Here is a 19,846-nt window from a genome sequence, read left to right on the forward strand (position 1 = left end):
TTTCTGAAAATCCTAAAGTCCGTTAGAATGATTGAGATTATGATTTGTTCTCATCAAGCTAGAAAATCAAAACTACTTTTTACTGGTACTTAAATATGCATTTGAATCATGGCCATAAGGATTTTGCATGACACAACTTTTAACATAAGGACTTGTTCCAAGGAAGCAAGGTGGGGGTCGAAGTGACATTTATATTGCAAGCAATGTTATACCGACCTCCACCTCACTTCCAAGAGTGAAATTGTTATGTTATAAGCAATGTCATGCAAAATCCTATTGTCCATCAATAAAATACATAATTTACTACCAGTAGAAAGTAAATTTGCTTTTGTAAGTCAGTGAAAACAAACTTAAATAGCATTCATCCCAAGACAGGGCGCAGCCATTTTTGAAAATCATGAAGTCTAATCCATTTGAAGTAATGAGATTATGTATGGCTTGTTCTCATCATGTTAGGAAATCAAAACTACATAAATATGTATTTGAATCATTACCAAAAGGAGTTTGCATCACACAACCTGTAACATAACCTAAGCGAGGTCGGGGTCGAAGTGAAAATACTGCGCGATAAATTTCTTCACTTGCTAAATTTACTTGGTTTGTAACGTTCACTCACCAGTATGTAGACACTTGTCAATATACGTCTTTATACTTGGTCTCATAATCCTAGTTACTTTATAAACATACTTTTATGCATTTTAAACTTAATAAAAAGAACAGGAATGTAATATGTAGACATTTCATAGTTTTCCTATATGAATCATAATTCGCACACACGCCCTAATGTATGTCGTCTGCATCATTACACTTAACGACGAAAACAATGATTTTGTTGAAAGCCATGACAACTTATTAAAAACAAAAATACAAACATTAAAATTAAAGTTATAGGAGCAATGTCAGGCTATTACCTTCTTTGAGGAATGTATCCATCAATATCCACAAAAACAAGTGATATATAATTCATCTGCACTGATGTGTCTTTTAACAGTCTAATATATGAAAATGTCATGTATCGTTTCAGGTTTTTCACATGGCTGTATAGTTTCATTGGTTCCCCAAGATAGTACACCTGGCATCTAATTGCATAATGTGCGTCATTCTTTTTAAAAAGTTATTTAGTTAGCCAATAATGAGCAATCAATGTATTGGCGGTTAGTCCTTTGAAAGAAGGGTGTTGTTTTACATAGACACAGACATGATAGAGTGTATTCAGTATAGATCAGTAAATGTACATACATAAAAACTACCTTTTGACAAATCCCCCATTTAAATCCTCATAAAACTCACTGATCAATCGGCGTGTTATCGGTTAATCCTTTGATCGATCCAGACAAAAGAAATGCCAAATGGGGGCATTTGTCAGGTAAGCTAAGTGGCGTTACCACTAATTATACTTTTCATAAATTCATTAACTGAGCATCAAGTGAATGATAACAAATAACGTGTAGGTTTATACCACCTAACACGGATTACAACCTAGTGACACCAAGTGATTTTGACACAATCGTCTATGAAAACAAGGGTTGTAACTTGAAAACTTGGCAAAGTAGGAGACAAAACTAAATGATAGTAGATTGTGAGAACATATAGCTTTCATTTTTCTCAACAGCTTTTGCAATTTCAGGTTTGTATAGTTTAACCCCTGAAATGTAGATGAATACTGCACGGACCCTCATTTCTATACCCACCATTACGTCACGGAGACACGCTGCTCTGATTGGTTGAAATTTCGTTTGCGGCTGAGAATTGTGCACTATTGACAAAAAGGTTGATTTAAGGTAATTAAAGATTGAAATGAGCAGTTTTAATGATGTGGTTTCATTTATAACGATGTCAGCAAGTGATTTTGCATTTGTACCCTATTAGAGTATATGTGACCTTTAAGTAACTGAAACTATCTGAAAGTAGAGAATAGTGGAAAACCAATAAAACCTCTTTGGAATGTGGGTAACTAAAACCCAGTGGAAACTTACCGGAATCTGGGTAACGGAAACCAACTGGAGTCTCACAGGAATCTGGGTAATGGAAACTCACTGGATCCCTACTGGAATCTGGGTAATGGAAATGCACTGGAGCCCATACTGGAATCTGGGTAACGGAAACTCACTAGAACCCTACCGGATTGTGGGTAATTTGTGAGTTTCCATTTTACGGAAACTTGATGGAAATGTAAAGAAACGATCCAGAAACCTACCTGAAACTTAAGTTTCCATTTTGTTTCAGGTAGGTTTCTGGTAATGGAAACACACTGGAGCCCCTACGGGAATCTGGGTAATGGAAACCCACTGGAACCCCTACTGGAACATGGGTAACGGAATTTTATGCAGCCCTACTGGATTCTGGGTAATTTGTGAGTTTCCATTTACTGGAAACTTGATGGAAACGTAAAGAAACGATCCGGAAACCTACCTGAAACTTCAGTTTCCAATTTGTTTCGGTTAGGTTTCCGGTGTCTGGAAACAAAGTTATTTTTGCTGTGCGATAATGTGACAATGGTCTCTACCTGAATCGCCATTCAGGGGGTTACTATAAAGATGGCAATGCATGCTTTCGTTGTGTGTGGGGGGGGGTGTTGTTTGACGATCACAACGAACAATGACATACCCAAACCCACACTCTTCATGCGCTTGAACTTTTTGTGTAAAACTTTTATCAGTGGATTGAGCTACTGCATCGATTAGTTTCATGATGATTGCTTCGAAGTTGGGGTAGATAATGTATAGTACTGGCATTTGATTTTTGTGGTTGATAAATTTCAAGATATTGTTCTTTTCCCCTGGCATCTCTATTCGTATGGCTGTCCCCCCTACACTTACAACCTTCCCTGTGCGAATCGAGCAGATCTGACCTAGAAAATATGTTAAGGCACCTTTCACAAAAGTGTTTTTTCCCCAGTGTTTTTCGTTTGATCATACACCAAACGACTGAAATGTTGTATAGTTGTGTAATGTTATTTTTCACCCTCCTGCACTAGAAACAGATTAATTGTTTGATGGCCTTCTTGGTTCAGTAAAGGACTTATCCTGTGCACTATTATATTTTTACCTTCGTACCCGAATATAGTTACAGCTAAGTCTGGATTCTGTTTCTCTGTTTTTGGCCATTGAGAGATAGGAGTGGGTTCCTCTATACCTTTCCAATTTATTTTATCATCTTTTGGATAACTGGAAAGTCTGTTGGGATGTTTTTTATTTGGAAACTTAGCGACTCTTACCGCCATCCTTGCACAATCGTCACCTTCATTTTATAGCATGTTTATCCTTTTTAAATATTGTTGGCATTGTAGAGCTGCAAGTGAAACCAACGCTGTTCATTCAGAAATGTTGCTGCTATGCTGTTGTTTACCTTGGATACCGTGTTAGGTCTTGAATTAACTGCTATAGGGAGTTGGGTCAGTGTTTCCCTCAAATTGAATAGTAAATTCGTGAAGTAATTTTGTATGTGCTCCTTAATTCTTCACATTTAAACATTCATGTTTTAACTAGTATACCATGACAACCCACGTAAACGATTTTGTTTCTGCTTGTGAAAAAGCAATAAAAAATAATACTTTTGTTGGTTTGTTAACTTTCGATTGGGATAAAGCAGCATTAACCAAACATGGAGCAAGTTATGTAAAAATTTATTTTAACTCATTAAGGCCGAGAGCCGCATATATGCGGCAAATTAATTAGCTTCTCACAGTGAGAGACGCGTATTGGGGGTAATAAAAAGCACCTCTTATTCAGCGAGAGCCGCATATTGGGGGTTATGAAAAGCACCTCTCATTCAGCGAGAGCCGCGTATTGGGGGTTGTACATTTTATATTCGTACAATACCTATAATTTCAATCAATTTAGCAGTAATGATCAAAGATTAGCCTTTCTTACGAGAGAGATTACTTTCTCTGTTAATCAGAAGAACTATTAATGTGTTTTGATAACAATTGCTTGCAATGTCGGGGGTTTATACAGGCAAATGAACATATGTCTGCGAGAAAAGGGATTATGAGATGTTGTTACAGGAGGTACGTGTTTGTTACTCGTCATTGGGAGTGAATACTGAGATACTATGTTTGCACATTGATTGAATTAACGGTGACAAGGTTACGAAACCTTCTTCTAAATTAAATCATTCATTCATTGTAATGGTTCATATAATGAATCGTAGACATAAATAGCAATACTGTATTACACTCATGTTCGTGTAGATTTGAAATAAACCAAGTTACTAATTTAGACCTAATTCATTTGCGACTATTGATTTTTAAATTTGACAATAATACATAATCGAATATGAAGTGATAACTCTTGCATCTACTCATAATATACATATATAGTACACATAAACCATACGAAGGTAACTGGGATATTTTGTTCAAGCTGTTTCATGCTTATTTGAAATGTGATTTTTCAATGCAATTTACACAAGCATTGTGTAAGAAACGTTTGTATTTGATCTCTGTAATTATCTTATCCTGTGTAATCATCACGTGTATCAGATCCATCGTCAATAAAAGGAGGAGAATATATCAGTTACGGAATTGATGCGTATAATCTTTCAATCAGACAACACTAAATATATGAACACCTCTTTCAACCTCAAAATAACAGCCTCTGGTCGAATGCATGTCCAGGTAAACTTTTGTCCTGTGACAAGTGTAAAGCAAACTTATGCGCTGTAACATCATTGGACAACCTGTTTTGTGGAGTCACGCCCATCGCCAATCTTCTGAACCTTGTTTGCTTTCAAAACAAATATAAGTATGCCCATCTTCATAAATATTTGGGGAGATTCAACTACAAGTGTATACATCACAATAAATCAGTATCGTGTTACTTTTTTTAATTCTATAATACATGTACTTGAATTATGATATTTATTCAAAACAATGTACAGATTATATTGAAATGTTCAGCAAGCCATTATGTTTGATGTACAAGTAGTGTGCGCAAAAAGTATACACAAATAAATACTATCTCTACTCAATGATTGGATTGGGTTATCCGGGGTAAAAATAATCGGATTGTAGCGCTTTGAGCGCTTAGAAAAAAATAAACTCGTCAAAGTGCGTGTTAGTCCTACGTGTACATTTCAGGCACCCTTACGATTATGTATGTTCACGATACACAAAGTTTTTCATGATAGCTAGAGTTGATAAAGCCGAAATCTAGCATATCGATTGGTCAACGATCTAACCAATAGTCAATCTGTATCCAAGCTGTCTAGTGACCGAACGTACTCTTCAGAAATTTAGCCCACGCCCCATCACCTGTCATGTCCAATGTAACAGGTATCTCATGATACGATTGGTCATAGATAACAAATCAGGGACTATATTGAACAGTTAAGACACAAAACGTCACATTCAGGAATTTTGATGACGCCCATCCCATGACCCTTTGTCTAATGTATGTGCAAGGAATAGCATTACACAATATGTATTCATGTATGTTCGTATATTTCCTGCGTTAAATCTAGATGAACCAAAGCGACAAACTGTGAATCTGTTATATGTAAGTCACAGACTAGCTTATTAGTACTTTCCTTAAAATATTCAGCATACACTAGCAACGTATCAGCAAAAACGCTTCTTTCATAGATTATTATGCATGTGCGTAAATTCTTCTTTACTGCCATTGACATAGATGTTTTGAACAATTTAATCTCTCACAATGATATAAGAGGGACATCATTTGGTTTAAGTATGTCTTACATACAATGAAACGGACTGGCAAACGTCGAGACATCAAATGCAGATGTTCAAGCTGTGATGCGTTTTTGTGTGTTGACTGTTTTGAGGCCTACCATAAAGACTTGTTCTAAGGACGATAACGCTTTATGCACTAGTTGAGTCATACAAATGGTACCGTATACCATTCTTGTCAGTTGCTGGCCACAATGTGTGAAGCCCGCGTGATACTGCTGGAATATAGCTAAAATCGCTGTAAAACTAAATTCACTCATTCTCTTCAATTGTTGCATTTCAGTCGGTATTCTTTTACATTTCCAAAATACTAAGACATGTGTGTTCACCATCTGAGAACGAATACACTCATCATAGTGTCAGTCTACTCCCATATGTCTTATGTGTTTCTTTCATACATCATTACAGTAACTGATGTTATGTTTACAATACACAAATTGTTGCATGATAGTTGATACAGCCGAAACACAACATAGTCATTGGTCAACGATAAAGCCAATAATCAATCTCTACCCTATCACTTTGATAGACAAACGTGCTCTTCAGAAATTTAGGCCACGCCCCATCACCTTGCCCTTCCTATGTGACAGGTTCTCACGATACAATTGTTCAAAGTATCCGCCAATATGATGAGTAACTGAGATATAATGCGTTACATTCGGGATATTTTATCCCATCACATGACGGGAAGCTTTGTTTAGCATCGAGTAATGATAAATGTATCATGCAGTATGTGTGTGTATGAATGGTGATGTATGTTTGCAGCATTAAGTTAAGATGAACAAAGTGACAAACTATAAATCTCTATATGTTCCATGTTACTTACACACCTACTTTCCTTGAAATAGTCAGTAAGCACGAGCAATGTATTGGCAAAAAATCTAGACGATTATAATGCAAACCCCCCTCTTTTTAAACTCTGTTATAAATAATATATTATAATTCAGTCCATATGATGAGAGAGACAGGAGGAATTTGTATATTTGTTCATCTCGTACGTACAAAGACCGCATAGGTGTTGATAAAAATACAACACACACTGGCAAAGGGGTATGAGAGACACAGGTAATAAATTACATGAAACGCTGTAATACATGTATTCACATCGGCCTCTTTCCCATTTACATCTTTACGACACAATTAAATAATCAGTACTTGTTTGTGAGACTAAACAGTTTCCTGTCATATCCGAGACCTGCCAGGGAAATCAGGCATGATTAGCACTAATTAGCCTCGTCGCAGCAATCAGGCAGTCAGCGAGGGGTCCCAGGTGTTGGGCAGTGGAGCGGCTCCAGGGCTTAATGAGTTAAAAAGAAACTACTTAAAGATAGATTCACAGATGAAATTCATCAAATAGAATTACGCCGAAAGCAGACAGACCTTACAGGTTAACTATTTCGATAACAAAAACATACAATTCGAAATGAAAGCCCCCGAGAGTCTTCATTACTGAAAGCTATTTCATATCTTTCTCAAGCAGTTGAAAAAGAAATTACAAAAAAATATCCACCACGGAATGGCATGAAATTTATAATATACCAGTTTTCACACAAATTCAAACAACTTTGAAAAATGGTACCCCTTTAGATAATCCAATACTCTGAATTGAAATACACGGATTAACTAATTCTTCTCAATTTGTTGATTGGGTGAAATTATATGATAAAAGTGAACCAATAACAATAAATGGGAAAAGAACCTGATCAGAATAACATTCATAGACTTCTTGTTGGAGGGTCAAAATATTCAGGGGTGGCTGATGTTAGTTCTTTATGCCTTGGTAGTCTGCATACTTCACTTGGTGTTAAATTACATACTGGTATTGTAGAAAACGAAGATAAATTCAAAAATACTTTAGATGAATTAACAAGAGTCACCAGAAGATGACATATCCCCCCAGCCCCCACATGTTTGAAAGGAAAAATAATCTGAGAGTTTCTCATTGTTTTTTTAGACTAAGTTTCAATTGTTCTCATGGAATTCATGGAAATTATAAATGCCATATATCTGTAACCAGCAAAGTCACAATTTCAAGATCTGTCTCATATATCTGCCAAGATCTGTTGAAAGATATGAAATGGTTTTCGAGTTGTGCTCTGGGAATGAAGCCTACCCCTCCATTTTGAGACTAAGTCCAAAATGTTTCCATGGAAACCAAGTTTTACTAACAGATATTAAGAAGTTTTTGAGTTCTGCTCTGGAAATGAAACACACCTCGCACTTTTCAGACTAGGTCCAAAACGTTTCCATAGAAACCAAGAAAATAATGCATCGCAAAAACCTTTAAAAACCAAAAGGCACCACTTTGGGGTCTACAACACATATCTAGAAAGTTTTACTAACAGATATTAAGAAGGTTTTGAGTTCTGCTCTGGAAATGAAACCCACCTCTCACTTTTCAGACTAGGTCCAAAACATTTACATGGAAACTGAGAAAATAATATATCACAAGATGCTGTACATAGCAAAGGCACCACTATAGGTTCAGATTGATATATCTACCAAGCTTTGCAGAAAAATATTGAATGGTTTTTGAGTAATGCGCTGGAAATGAAGCCCATCCCTCCAGTTTGAGAATAAGTCCAAAACATTTCCATGGAAACCGAGAAAATGATAAATCATAAAAACCTGTAAATACCAAAAGGCACCTCTATAGGTTCAGATTGATATATCTACTAAGTTTTGCAGAAAAATATTGAACAGCTTTTGAGTTCTACTCCGGAATCAAAACACACCTCCCACTTTTGAGACTATGTCTGAAACATTTACATGGAAACCGAGAAAATAATAAATCACAAGAAACCTGTGCATAGCAAAAGGCACCACTTTAGGTTCTGACTGATATATCTACTAAGTTTTGCAGAAAAATATTGAACGGTTATTGAGTTCTGCTCCAGAAACAAAGCCCACCCCACCATAAGACTAACACCAAAATGTTCCATGGAAAAAACAAAAAAATATAAATGCCAAAAATCTGTAAATAGCAAAAGGCACAACCATAGGCTGAGATTAATATATCTATCAAGTTTGGTCTAAAAATATTGAACGGTTTCTGAGTTATGCACCGGAAACAAAATGATTACGGAAGGATGGACGGACGAGGCTTTGGTTATATCCCTCTGCATTACATAATAAATGATACTTCACTTGCTGCTAAATTACAAACTGAGATTGTAGAAGAAAGTGAAGATAACTGTAATTTAGATGAATGAATAAAGACTGAAAGAATTCCCTGGTTTATATAAATCTTCATCTCACTGGGATAAGGATAAGTAGTATAGACAATGGGGTGTTCTGGGTCACTACCCATCTAAGTCATCGTATTTATAGAGCTATCCCAATCAACAAATACCCGGGCACATGTCTTTAGTCATCTCTTGTGTTAAAGATGACATTTTGATGCATGGTTTGTGAGACAACTATGATAGGGAAAGCGTAGTTTCTTGTTTTATGACTTACATGGGCTGTGGCCCTGAACCACCATTGTTTATACTACTTCCCATTTGTGTAGATGTATTTTGATTAATTCTGCATCTTGATTAACAGAGTAACAGCCACATGCACATTTTCAAATGTAATGAAATAACTGTAAATAATGCGACATTTTAGTTGACGTCATGGCATGTTTTGTGCATTTTGTGACGTCGGAAAAAGACGACACTGCCTTGCTGATTAGTATATATCTAACCTAATTTCCTCTCAACGTGTAAAAGGCCTCAGCTTATGTGTCAGAATTGAACACTTTTTAGACAAAACATAAATTGAATGGTTTTACCATTGAAATAGTGTCCTGAATATGTCAACAATTAGACTCTTTTACTAGAGATCTTATTGTGAACAACACCTGTCTGGCATTCATTTAGATGCAAATGTAAATTATACAACAGCTGAATATTCATTGAATATTCATTTAGGATACAGACTTTTCTTCTTATGATTATGTAATTATTTCACTTCATAAGTATGCAATGAAAGGTACAAAGAGATCGCTTTTTTAGGTACAAAACTATTACAATATGGATGTAAGGTGTGTCCAAATTAAGACATGACCTAGTTTTAACCAATTTTCGTAAAAATATTGTTTGAGTTAGATATTCTACCATGAAATATGTTTTAATCAATTTTGAATTGACGTTATTATCTAAATCAATGATAATGAATCATGAAACGTTTTTGACAAACTTGCACCTGGTCAATCAATATTCATAATTGTTTGCCAATAAAAATGACACAAAGCAATGGAATGAACAATGTGCGCCTATACATTTCATAAAATGTACAAATCATTTTGATTAATATTATCACGTATAAGGTTTTACTTATAAGGTTGAATTAAATTGCTGTTTATTAACCTGTTCATATGAAACAGCAATATTTATCCTAACGAATATTGAATATTGTACATCACAGTAACTAAAGCACATGTTGCAACAATGGCTACGTGTGATCTTCCAACACTTGTGTAGAGGTTTAAAATGTGGTATATTACACTTATTGAGTCAATTTCCCATGCAAATATTATTCAAACAATCAAAAGCTTTAATCAAATGAATATAAACACATACCCTATATATCCACATATGATCAGTTTTGTGAAAAAATACCTGAACGAAACACAAAATATACATCAGAATACTGAAAGTGCATTTGGAATGATATGGCCATTGTGTTTACTCTTGTTCAACCGACCTTCACCTCAAAGAAATTGCCTTATATGTTGACATGTGACATCACTATGTTTCTTTCAAAATAGTGGCTTCGCTGACAAGGGTACATAGGACTTTGCGAGGTCTCTTTCCTTGATTAATGATCTTTTGTACATAAACGTGAGATGTAAGTAATCAGAACTATTCTGACTATCTGTGTATTGTTATGTGTTTTTATCGTTTACATCGTAAATGACAAAAGACACCAGAAATGCCTACAAGTACCGTTGTCATTCTGCATGATTTTGCGTCAGTCATGGCATCACTCTGCACGAAAAGTTTGACAGTTTCTTATGAATTATCAGATGATTGCATTGTATCTATTCTTAATTTGCTATTTCCTGCTACGATACTCTTCCCCTGAATATTCTAAGTGTATTGAGCCATTGTAAGCAATGATTACATGGCTGGATGTTGGATTTCTGAAAATGCTATGCACTGTAAAAATCGGAATTTTTACATTTCAAACAAGCGCCGTCTTTATAGCACAACGTTTGTGTTCATGCCCAGTATCTTTCATTGGGTTTTATCTAGACAGTTGGTACTGGTGACAAAGACCATTTGTAATGTGAATCTATGATGTTTGGGGAATTCAATGATGCATTTGTTGCAGCTGACTATGAAATATACATGACGTAATAGGCTTCTCAATGCCGGCCTTCTCAAAACGTGATTTTGTAAACACTATCCAAAATAGCGGAAGGCGCACTTCGGCATTCGTGTAAGTGTATTTTTTAAAACATCCCAACCGATTCTGGGTTCATCAGCGACGTTTCAGAATTATCATTACTGGTTACATGAAAACATGAAATCAGTGGCCATTAATATGCTATATTTGAAATTCAATATTCCCAGTAATTATATGATTTTCACATTTCAAAACATACAGCAAATAACGCTCTCAATAATTTTTATGTTGTGAAAAATGGTGACATTTACTATGAAGCCTGTTTTGAAAGGCAATTTTAAGTACTTTAACTGGGTCTGAGATAATAGCGGATGGTCATGCAACAGGGAATTTTCTGCAGAATTCAAAACTGTGAAGTATATATATATGTGCATGGTATATTTAGAATTTTATTGGACTTCAAAGTGAGGGGTGAAGAAGAGGGACATATATGTTCCTGTGGCATCCAGGTGGTTAATCAAAAAGAAACATGACATATAAAATGTCTCCACAATCATGGACAGCTACCGTTTTATAAACTGTGAGGCAGGAGGTTTAGTTCAGCATTCAGGACAGGGTGCTCATTTAGCAAAATTGAATATTAAGTCATCCTTCTGTTTGCTTCCAGTGCATGTGAAAGATTTCCACCTGTTAAGTATGTACTTTCATCGAAATTACTATTTTGACAAATGTCTCCCTTTCGGCTGCTCTATATCATGCATCTTGTTGAAACATTTAGCCATTTCTTGCAGTGGTAAATAACTAGATACACGACAGCACATCCATCATGCAGCATCTGGATGATTTCCTGGTGGGAGGTTGTGTCCAATCAGGTAAATGTAAATACCTATTAGATTCAAGCATTCAGCTTTTTCAACAAATCGGTATTCCCATAGCACAAGAAAAGACATTTCATCCAACCACAACCATCTATTTCCTGAGCCATTTCTATGGAGACTAAAGTGCCACCACAGAAAATCAGTCAGTTGTGTCACGAAATTGTCACCTTACTGCAGTCACAGAAACATAAACTGAAAGTTCACCATGAATAAAATATGTGTGTTCTAATGGCTCTGTATTCTATAAGTTTCTTTCTATTTCACCATTAGGGAAAGAAGTTACATCCTATATCAGTGACTGCTTTATTTGTGAAGAAACTCTCTGACTCTCAGTTAACTTGCACAATGGTTTATTATGATGTAAATCTATTCATCAACATTCAACTTGATGAAATCCTCCACATCCTTCATTCCAAACCTGACTCCTTTAACAGCAGCCTGGACAGAAGGCTCTCCACAGATAGCATTGTTGAATAGTTTCTAGATCTTTTGAGACCTCCTACTTCATCTGGCAAGATATCTACCAACACATCCGTGGGCTCCCCATGGGTTCACCTCTGTCACCTCTTAATCACCAAGATCTTCATGACCAGCTTTGATGAGACAGTCATGGCTACATCCCCTTTTTAACCACTCTGCTGGTACAGAAAGGTGGATGACACAATCCAGTTCACAATGGAGATAGAAAACCAACAGAAACTGACATTCCTAGATGTGTTCCTGGAGAACTCCCACAAAAACATTACCTTTTCTGTCTATAAAAAATCCACCCACACTTACCAGTATATTCATTACCTGTCCAACCAGCAAACCCAGATCAAACATGCCAATGTATCAACCCTAACCAGAAGAGCTAAAGCCATCTGCGACCATGACCATCTCCAAGCCGAAATGAACCATCTAAGAGCCACATTCATCAAGCTCAACGACTGTCCCAAACATCTTGTAGATAGAACCATAGCATTGACCCTCCAACAACACGAAGAACATCAACTCAAACCTGAGCCATAACTGATCAGAATAAACATCCCCTACTAAGGCCAGATCAGCCACCAGATCAGTCGACTGCTCTAGAAAACTGTCGGTATAGATGTGACCTTCAGCTCTGACAAAACACTAAAGACTATTCTGAAGGCCAATGGCAGAAGTTCATCAACCAACACCACTCACAAGGCCAGAGGGTGCATCTACAAGCTAATGTGTGACTGTGGCAGGAGCTATGTAGAAGAGACATCCTGCCCCATTGACATTAGACTCAAAGGGCTAAAAAACTTTGGTGGAGAAATCAGATCTAAAATAGGCCCTTTCTGAACATGTTGAACTTTCCATCACACTCTGTTAACTGGCAAGCAACAACCACCATAGCATCCAACACACATGAATGGCGATGATGCAAGATTTCAGAGTCTATTAGCATCAAAAGATTAGCATCACAGATCGGGGGTTTTGCCAACATAATGTCTGGGAAATTAATTAGACTTTAAGGCTTCAACTACCACATATTATTCCACTGTAACAGCTTCATCCCCACCTTGTACATCTTATCCTAGCCTTTGTATATCATGGATTATCAGTCACCCTATTGTACACTCATTGACTTCTATCGTTTAAATACTTAATCTACTGTAAACAACACCATATCAGCTTTTGTTTGTTTAGTTCCCTTTCATCTCATGATCAGCAGTTTATTGTATATATATGCTTGAAATCATCACTCTTACTTGTATACATTACTTGTATATATACCTTGCAAAACTGTCAGCTAAGAGTAGCCCAGAAACGTTGTGTAAATACAGTAGAACAAGAAGAAGTTGACATCCATAACATTTGGTCATATTTCTGAAAGTTCACCAGATACAATTTCCATTAGGCAAGCTGTATTTTGTATGTTATCATGAAATGATAATTCACACCAAAATTCATAATTATTGTAACCAGTACAAGCAATACATTAGCACTCAAATATTAGGAAAATATGAATGTAGAATATTAGTTTCATCATGTATCAGTAATAGCTTTGACAAAGATTCCTGTCAAAAGTAGTAAAACTTATCTCACAGACATTCTGTTGAAAAAGGTATAAGTTATGACCCTACAATTAGGAGTTAAAATCCTAGTCTGACGTAATCAGAACTCCACTGTAAGGCAAACCATTCACTTAGACAAGGGTTATGTCTAGACAGGTTAATAAACTGCTTTGATAAGCTAAACATGCCATCACCTACAGTAAAATAACATTATAGAAACACCATTTAAGGGTAGTTAAAGATCCAGCCAAGAGTAAGCAATCAAGCATCGAGTACATGTGACATGATTAATGCCTCTTAGAATAGGATTAAAAGATTAAGTACTCCCCGTCTGGTCACTGAAGGTGTTCTAGTAGGACACACCCCATTTTGTTTATTCTGTATTTCATTGGCTATTGTAGATTACACCCATTTTTGTATCTGTCAACAAATCATAATCTTTGTATTGTTTCAATTGTAGTTAAATAGTCTCCATCTCCATTTGTCCATCAGTAGGGTTTAGACTCCCAACACAGGTCAGCTCTAGCCCTCAGCCCAGAGGGTTGTACCGACTCTCTGTGGCCACCCTTGTTATTCTATCGCTTGTAAATAAAATTGTAATTAGCTTCTGGTGATTTCAGACTCTTTGCTGACTTAACAAATGCAACAAATGCAATACTCTTCATTTGAAACGTGGCACGTTAACTAATCATGGATCGGTCAAATCACAAGTGGGAGGAGTTATTAAGCATTTTGGAATGCAAGTTCAAGACTCAAGATTTAAGATATATTAATTCCTTCATTTAGGAACGAATAAGAATGAAATATTTTCTCCTTGCATAGGAAAGTACTATTTGATGATGTAAGAATGCCCGATAGGTGGCTGTTGAGGGCATATAAGGATAGGTGGGAGTTCCAAATGTATTCTCCGTTGCAGTGTGCTTGAGTCTAGTATTAACGCATCAGTCACAGCATGCATAGATCAGAACAAACCTATCTCTGCAAAGTTAGACAAGATCTGGTTGAAGTTTGACTAATCTACAGCTCAAATTCCGAAGTCAGTGGAAAATAGATTGGAGACTTTTTGTGGTGAATTTCTAAAGATAGCTAAAGAACTCACGAAGTTGAATGCCGCTAAGGACATAGTGTTGGAAAAAAGAAGTTAATAAGATCCAACATACTTTCAACTCTGAGACTTTGGATAACCTGGAGGAGATTAAGTTTGCTCTTGAATATAAGAAGTTGGATTACACCTCACAGTTCGTAGACACAGAATTACAATGGATTCAGCAGTGTAATAAACTGATAAGGATTGCCAACACTTCTGAAGGCGGCTGGGAAACTGTAAAAAACTATGTTTCTCGAGATCTTGCATCTCACTCTGACGACGACAAGCAAATTTCAAGGGCTGAGAATAAAGCTGTTCGGAAATTCAAGACTAGGAATGCATGTTTCATATGGAGTCCGAGGTGGTCATACAGCTTCTGCTACAGTTTCTCCTGCTGAATCAGTGCCAAGCGTCAATCAGCCCTTTCGGAGGAGCTGTTCCAGCTGGGCATGTTTCTTATGTGGAAGCTTTGAAGACTTGGCAACTCCATTGTCCCTTTGCCAGCAGACAGCAGCAATCATCCACAGTGGGACACACGTCAAGGAGTGCAGGACAATACTAGTGAGCACACCAAAGTTAAGCATGGAGTTTTTGATGGAGTAGGTCAGATCAAGCTGACTCATGATTATTTTGAATATGAGCAGGGCCATGCCGAGACCATAGTGAAGAAAAGATTAAAGATTAAAGGGCAGTGTAGAATTTTGGAGAAATATAGGTTGCTCCAAGTTTGTACTTGACATTCTAGAAAATGGTTATAAGATTCCTTTTTATTCTACTCCTCCTGATGTGGACTTAAACAACAATAAGTCAGCAATGACTCCTAAAGACTTTGCAGCAGTGGCCAAAGCTGATTTTGTACGAAAAGGTTTGGTTGTTGAATGCTTTCAAAAACCTACAGTTATAAACCCCCTCTGTTTCTGTTCAATCTTCAGGTAAAAAGAGATTGATCCTTGATGTCTCAGTGGTGAATACACATATATATGGAAGGAGTCGGTCAAATATGAAGACTGGAGGACAGCTTTGTTGTATATACATAAAAATGATTGGATTGTTAAGTTCGATATTCATTCTGCCTACCATCATCCAGATATATCTCAAATTCATACTCGGTTCTTAGGATCTGTGTGGAAGAAGGGCACGGTTAGAAAGTTTTATAAGTTTCTTGTACTACCTTTCAGTAACTAGGCAGTTAGTAAAACATTGGAGGAGTACAGGTTATAACATTGTTACCTTCTCAGATGACAGACTTCTTGCTTGTGACTCTAAATACAATACCGCAGATGTTGTAAATGTTGTAAAGCAAGATATCATTTCTTCGGGTTTCATGGCTCAGGTAGAAAAATCACTATGGGAACTGTGCCAATGTTTAGAATGTTCAATGGCTTTGTCCATACCACAGAGGAAAGTGGACAAACTTAATCAGTGTGTTGAAGTATTGTTGTTGGTTCACAGGACAGTGCCCATTAGAAAAGTTGCCTCGGTAGAGGGGCAGATAATGAGCACGAGCATTGTGCTCAGATCTGTTGCTCAGCTGATGATTGTTGTCTATGCAAACTGTTGACATTGTATCATGGAATGACAATGTATGTCTCTCTGAACTAAGCATCCAACAGCTTCAGTTTTGGTTAAGCAACATTAGCACTATGCTGACAGGTCTTTGATAGATAAGAATACTGTTACACGGATTGTATACAGCAATGCAAGTAATGTAGGGTAAAGTGGATACTGTGTTCAGTTTGGTGATGCTCACATGGTCAGTGGACTCCTGATGAAGCTAATGCCAGGTCTACCTACCGAGAGATAAAAGCTGTGTATTTGGTTATGCAGAGTATTGTGCCCAAGTTGAAGTCACACTTGGAATCCAGGTTCGCGAGGAGTCGATGCATTTAGTATGAGCTGGACTGAAGGAAATAACTGGATAGTATCCCCAGAGTATTTGGTGGCCAGGGTGTTACAACATTTGGCTAGAGGCCACTGTTAGGCCACTGGTAGGCTACTGTGAGACCACTGTAAGGCCACATTGATAGTACCTCAATGGTATTCTGCAAACTTTTGGCCTTTACTGTGTCTCAGGGATTCATTTATTTCACAAGTGAAGGACATTGTGTACTTAACCACCTGTAAAGAGGCATATGTGCCTGGTAGACAAGGAAACGGTTTGTTTGGTATAAGAAATTACAATTTCCAAATGTTGGTGTTGTGTGTTCAATATTGAATTTTGTGTTTACAGATGTACTTTTGCAAGTGTTTTCTGAGGAGATAGGGACACTATCCCTCAGTGTGAAACAGCTAGCTGGAGATGTGCCGGTTATGTTGTCTCATGCTAGAGTGTCGTCCACATGCAAAAAGTACGATTATGGACTCCTTGCATGGAAAGAATGGGTGATTTCAAACGGTATGTCCAACGTGTTACCATTGAGTCCTTTGCATAGTGCTGTATACCTTTTGTCAATGATACAAAGATCAGAATCTTTTTCGCTGGTGAAAAATGCTTTTATACCATAAACACTTTTATAATATTATAGGACTACCATCTCCTACTGATAATGCCTTAGTTGCTAATGTATTAGAAGTTGCCAAGCGAAAATTATCGAAACCTGTGAAGAAGGAGCCTATCATGTTAGAATTGCTTGAAAAGATCTTTGATGATAAAATGTGTAAGCCCAATGTATATAATTTGAGAACTGTATCTATTACTGTATCTATTCATTACGCTCCACCACTGAGTCTTACAAACCCTAGTAGAAGGTCACATCAGGTAACCTTTGAGCGACCTATAACCGTCCAATCAACAGTGACACCGTTAAACAGATTTAACCAATCAGTCAACGGCTACAACTCAGAAATCGGGGAGACTTACAAACACAAATCTGCATATAACACAATTATTTGACCTACAGTATATACGCTTTGGGGTTTCTGTTGACATGGTTACCATTAGCTAAAAATGGGTCAGTCTCAAAGTTTAGCTGAAGCAACCTCCCATAAGGTTTTGTTAGACTCAGTAGTGGAGTGTAATGAAAAATACTGAGGCTAAGTTTATGTGTTTTCTTGCTTTTGCTGGTTACTTACGTTCCTGTGAATTACTGAATGTGAAATATGGCAATCTCATTTTCTACGATGCTTATGTGACAGTTTTCATCTAGAGCTCAAAAACAGATGTGTATCGAGATGCTTTCAGTGTTTCATGGTTGGGTCAGATGTTGTCTACAGGTATATTGTACGTGTCAATGAGCCATGATAATATGTGAGAGTATAATATGATGTGTGAGACATATTGTGTGTATGTCAAGTTATGAAAATACATGTGAGAATATGTGTATTGTATGTGCTGATGAGCCACGATAATACAAATGAGTAATGGAATATTATGTGTGCTGATGAGCCATGATAATACCTATGAGTAATGGCATATTATGTGTGCTGACGAGCCATGATAATACATGTGAGTATTGGCATATTATATGTGCTGATGAGCCATGATAATACGTGTGAGTATTGGCATATTGTATGTGCTGACGAGCCATGATAATATGTGTGAGTATAGCCATATGGTGTGTGTTGGTGAGCTATGATAATACATGTGAGTACTGGCATATTGTGTGTTGCTGTTAAACCAAGATAATATGTGTGAGAATGTTCTTTGCACATGCTGACAACATAACATGTCAAGCATTTGTATATGGTATGAGCAGTTAATATGTGATCCTATTTGTATATCACAAGAATGACATTGTTGTAAGTTGTATATATTGCAATGATGATTATGATATGTTGATGGAGTTTGTATGAACAAAACAAGGTCAAAGCCACTGATACGTCTGCTGTACAAGTCCTTTCCTATTCCTTAGGAGTAACTGATTGGACCAAACAAGACAACCAGTCTTGACCAGCTGACCATAAGGATCATGTCTGATAACAGAGCACACAACCCTCATTCCTCTCTTAATCGTTTATATATGCCAATCATTTTCCACAAGTCGGGGTTTGATTAACGTGGAGGCACTTCAAAGATAGAATTTTATTGTGTACCTATAATTGCACATTTTATTTATTTATTTGATGATCCTTTGGTGATGAATGTGGAGACTCACGATGGAAGCAAGGAATTCCACAGCTATATTAAGCATGCGAATGTTGTTGGTCAGAATCTGAAATTTGAGGTTGATTTTGTTGATGGTGATGTACTGCTGGATGGTACAGTGATGTGAGTAAACAAGGTGAAGTTATTCACTAAGTCTGGCCAGGGTCGGTCCTTTGTGGAGAAGCTATTTGAGAAACCATTGCATCGTGTGTACGTGCAGTGTGTGGAACAGAAACAGCAATCCAGCCCACCCTTCACATTTGTGAAGTTGACATTGGTCTCAAATGTGAAACTGAGGGCTTCCTGAATGTTTTGCTGTCAAGCTGCCCCTAACTTGCACTAAAGGTGTCCTGGCGTTGTGAGAAATGGCTGCCCACACCATCACACTTTTTCCACCAAATCGGTCCACTTCCTGTATGCAGTTTTGCAAAATGTTCACCTCTTCAGTGGTACACATGGACCCTACCATCTTGTCTTCGAAGCATGAATCATGATTCATCACTGAACCAAACGGTTCGCCATCGTATCTGAGGCCATACTCTGTGAGTCTGACACCATTGGAGTCGTAGCTGACGATGATTTCGTGTCAAAATGACAAATGGACGTTGTGGTCGCAATCCTGCTTCTCGGAGATGGTTGCGCATGGACTGGTCTGAGATTCTGCAGTGTCCTGGTATGGTGGATGCAGCAGGGGCAGTTGTAGTTGTTCTTTGGCATAGATGTTGCAACTGGATGTAGCGGTCATGG

General features: G+C 37.2%; 1 protein-coding gene across 3 annotated transcripts in view; it reads right to left on the minus strand.

Annotated features, from left to right (window-relative positions):
• Nucleotides 1-19,846, minus strand: part of LOC137283769 (protein N-terminal asparagine amidohydrolase-like) — a 636,304-nt gene that overhangs the window by 322,322 nt on the left and 294,136 nt on the right. The window lies entirely within an intron of this gene.

Source organism: Haliotis asinina, chromosome 5 (genome assembly GCF_037392515.1).
Source record: "Haliotis asinina isolate JCU_RB_2024 chromosome 5, JCU_Hal_asi_v2, whole genome shotgun sequence".
NCBI classification, from domain to species: Eukaryota; Metazoa; Mollusca; class Gastropoda; order Lepetellida; family Haliotidae; genus Haliotis; species Haliotis asinina.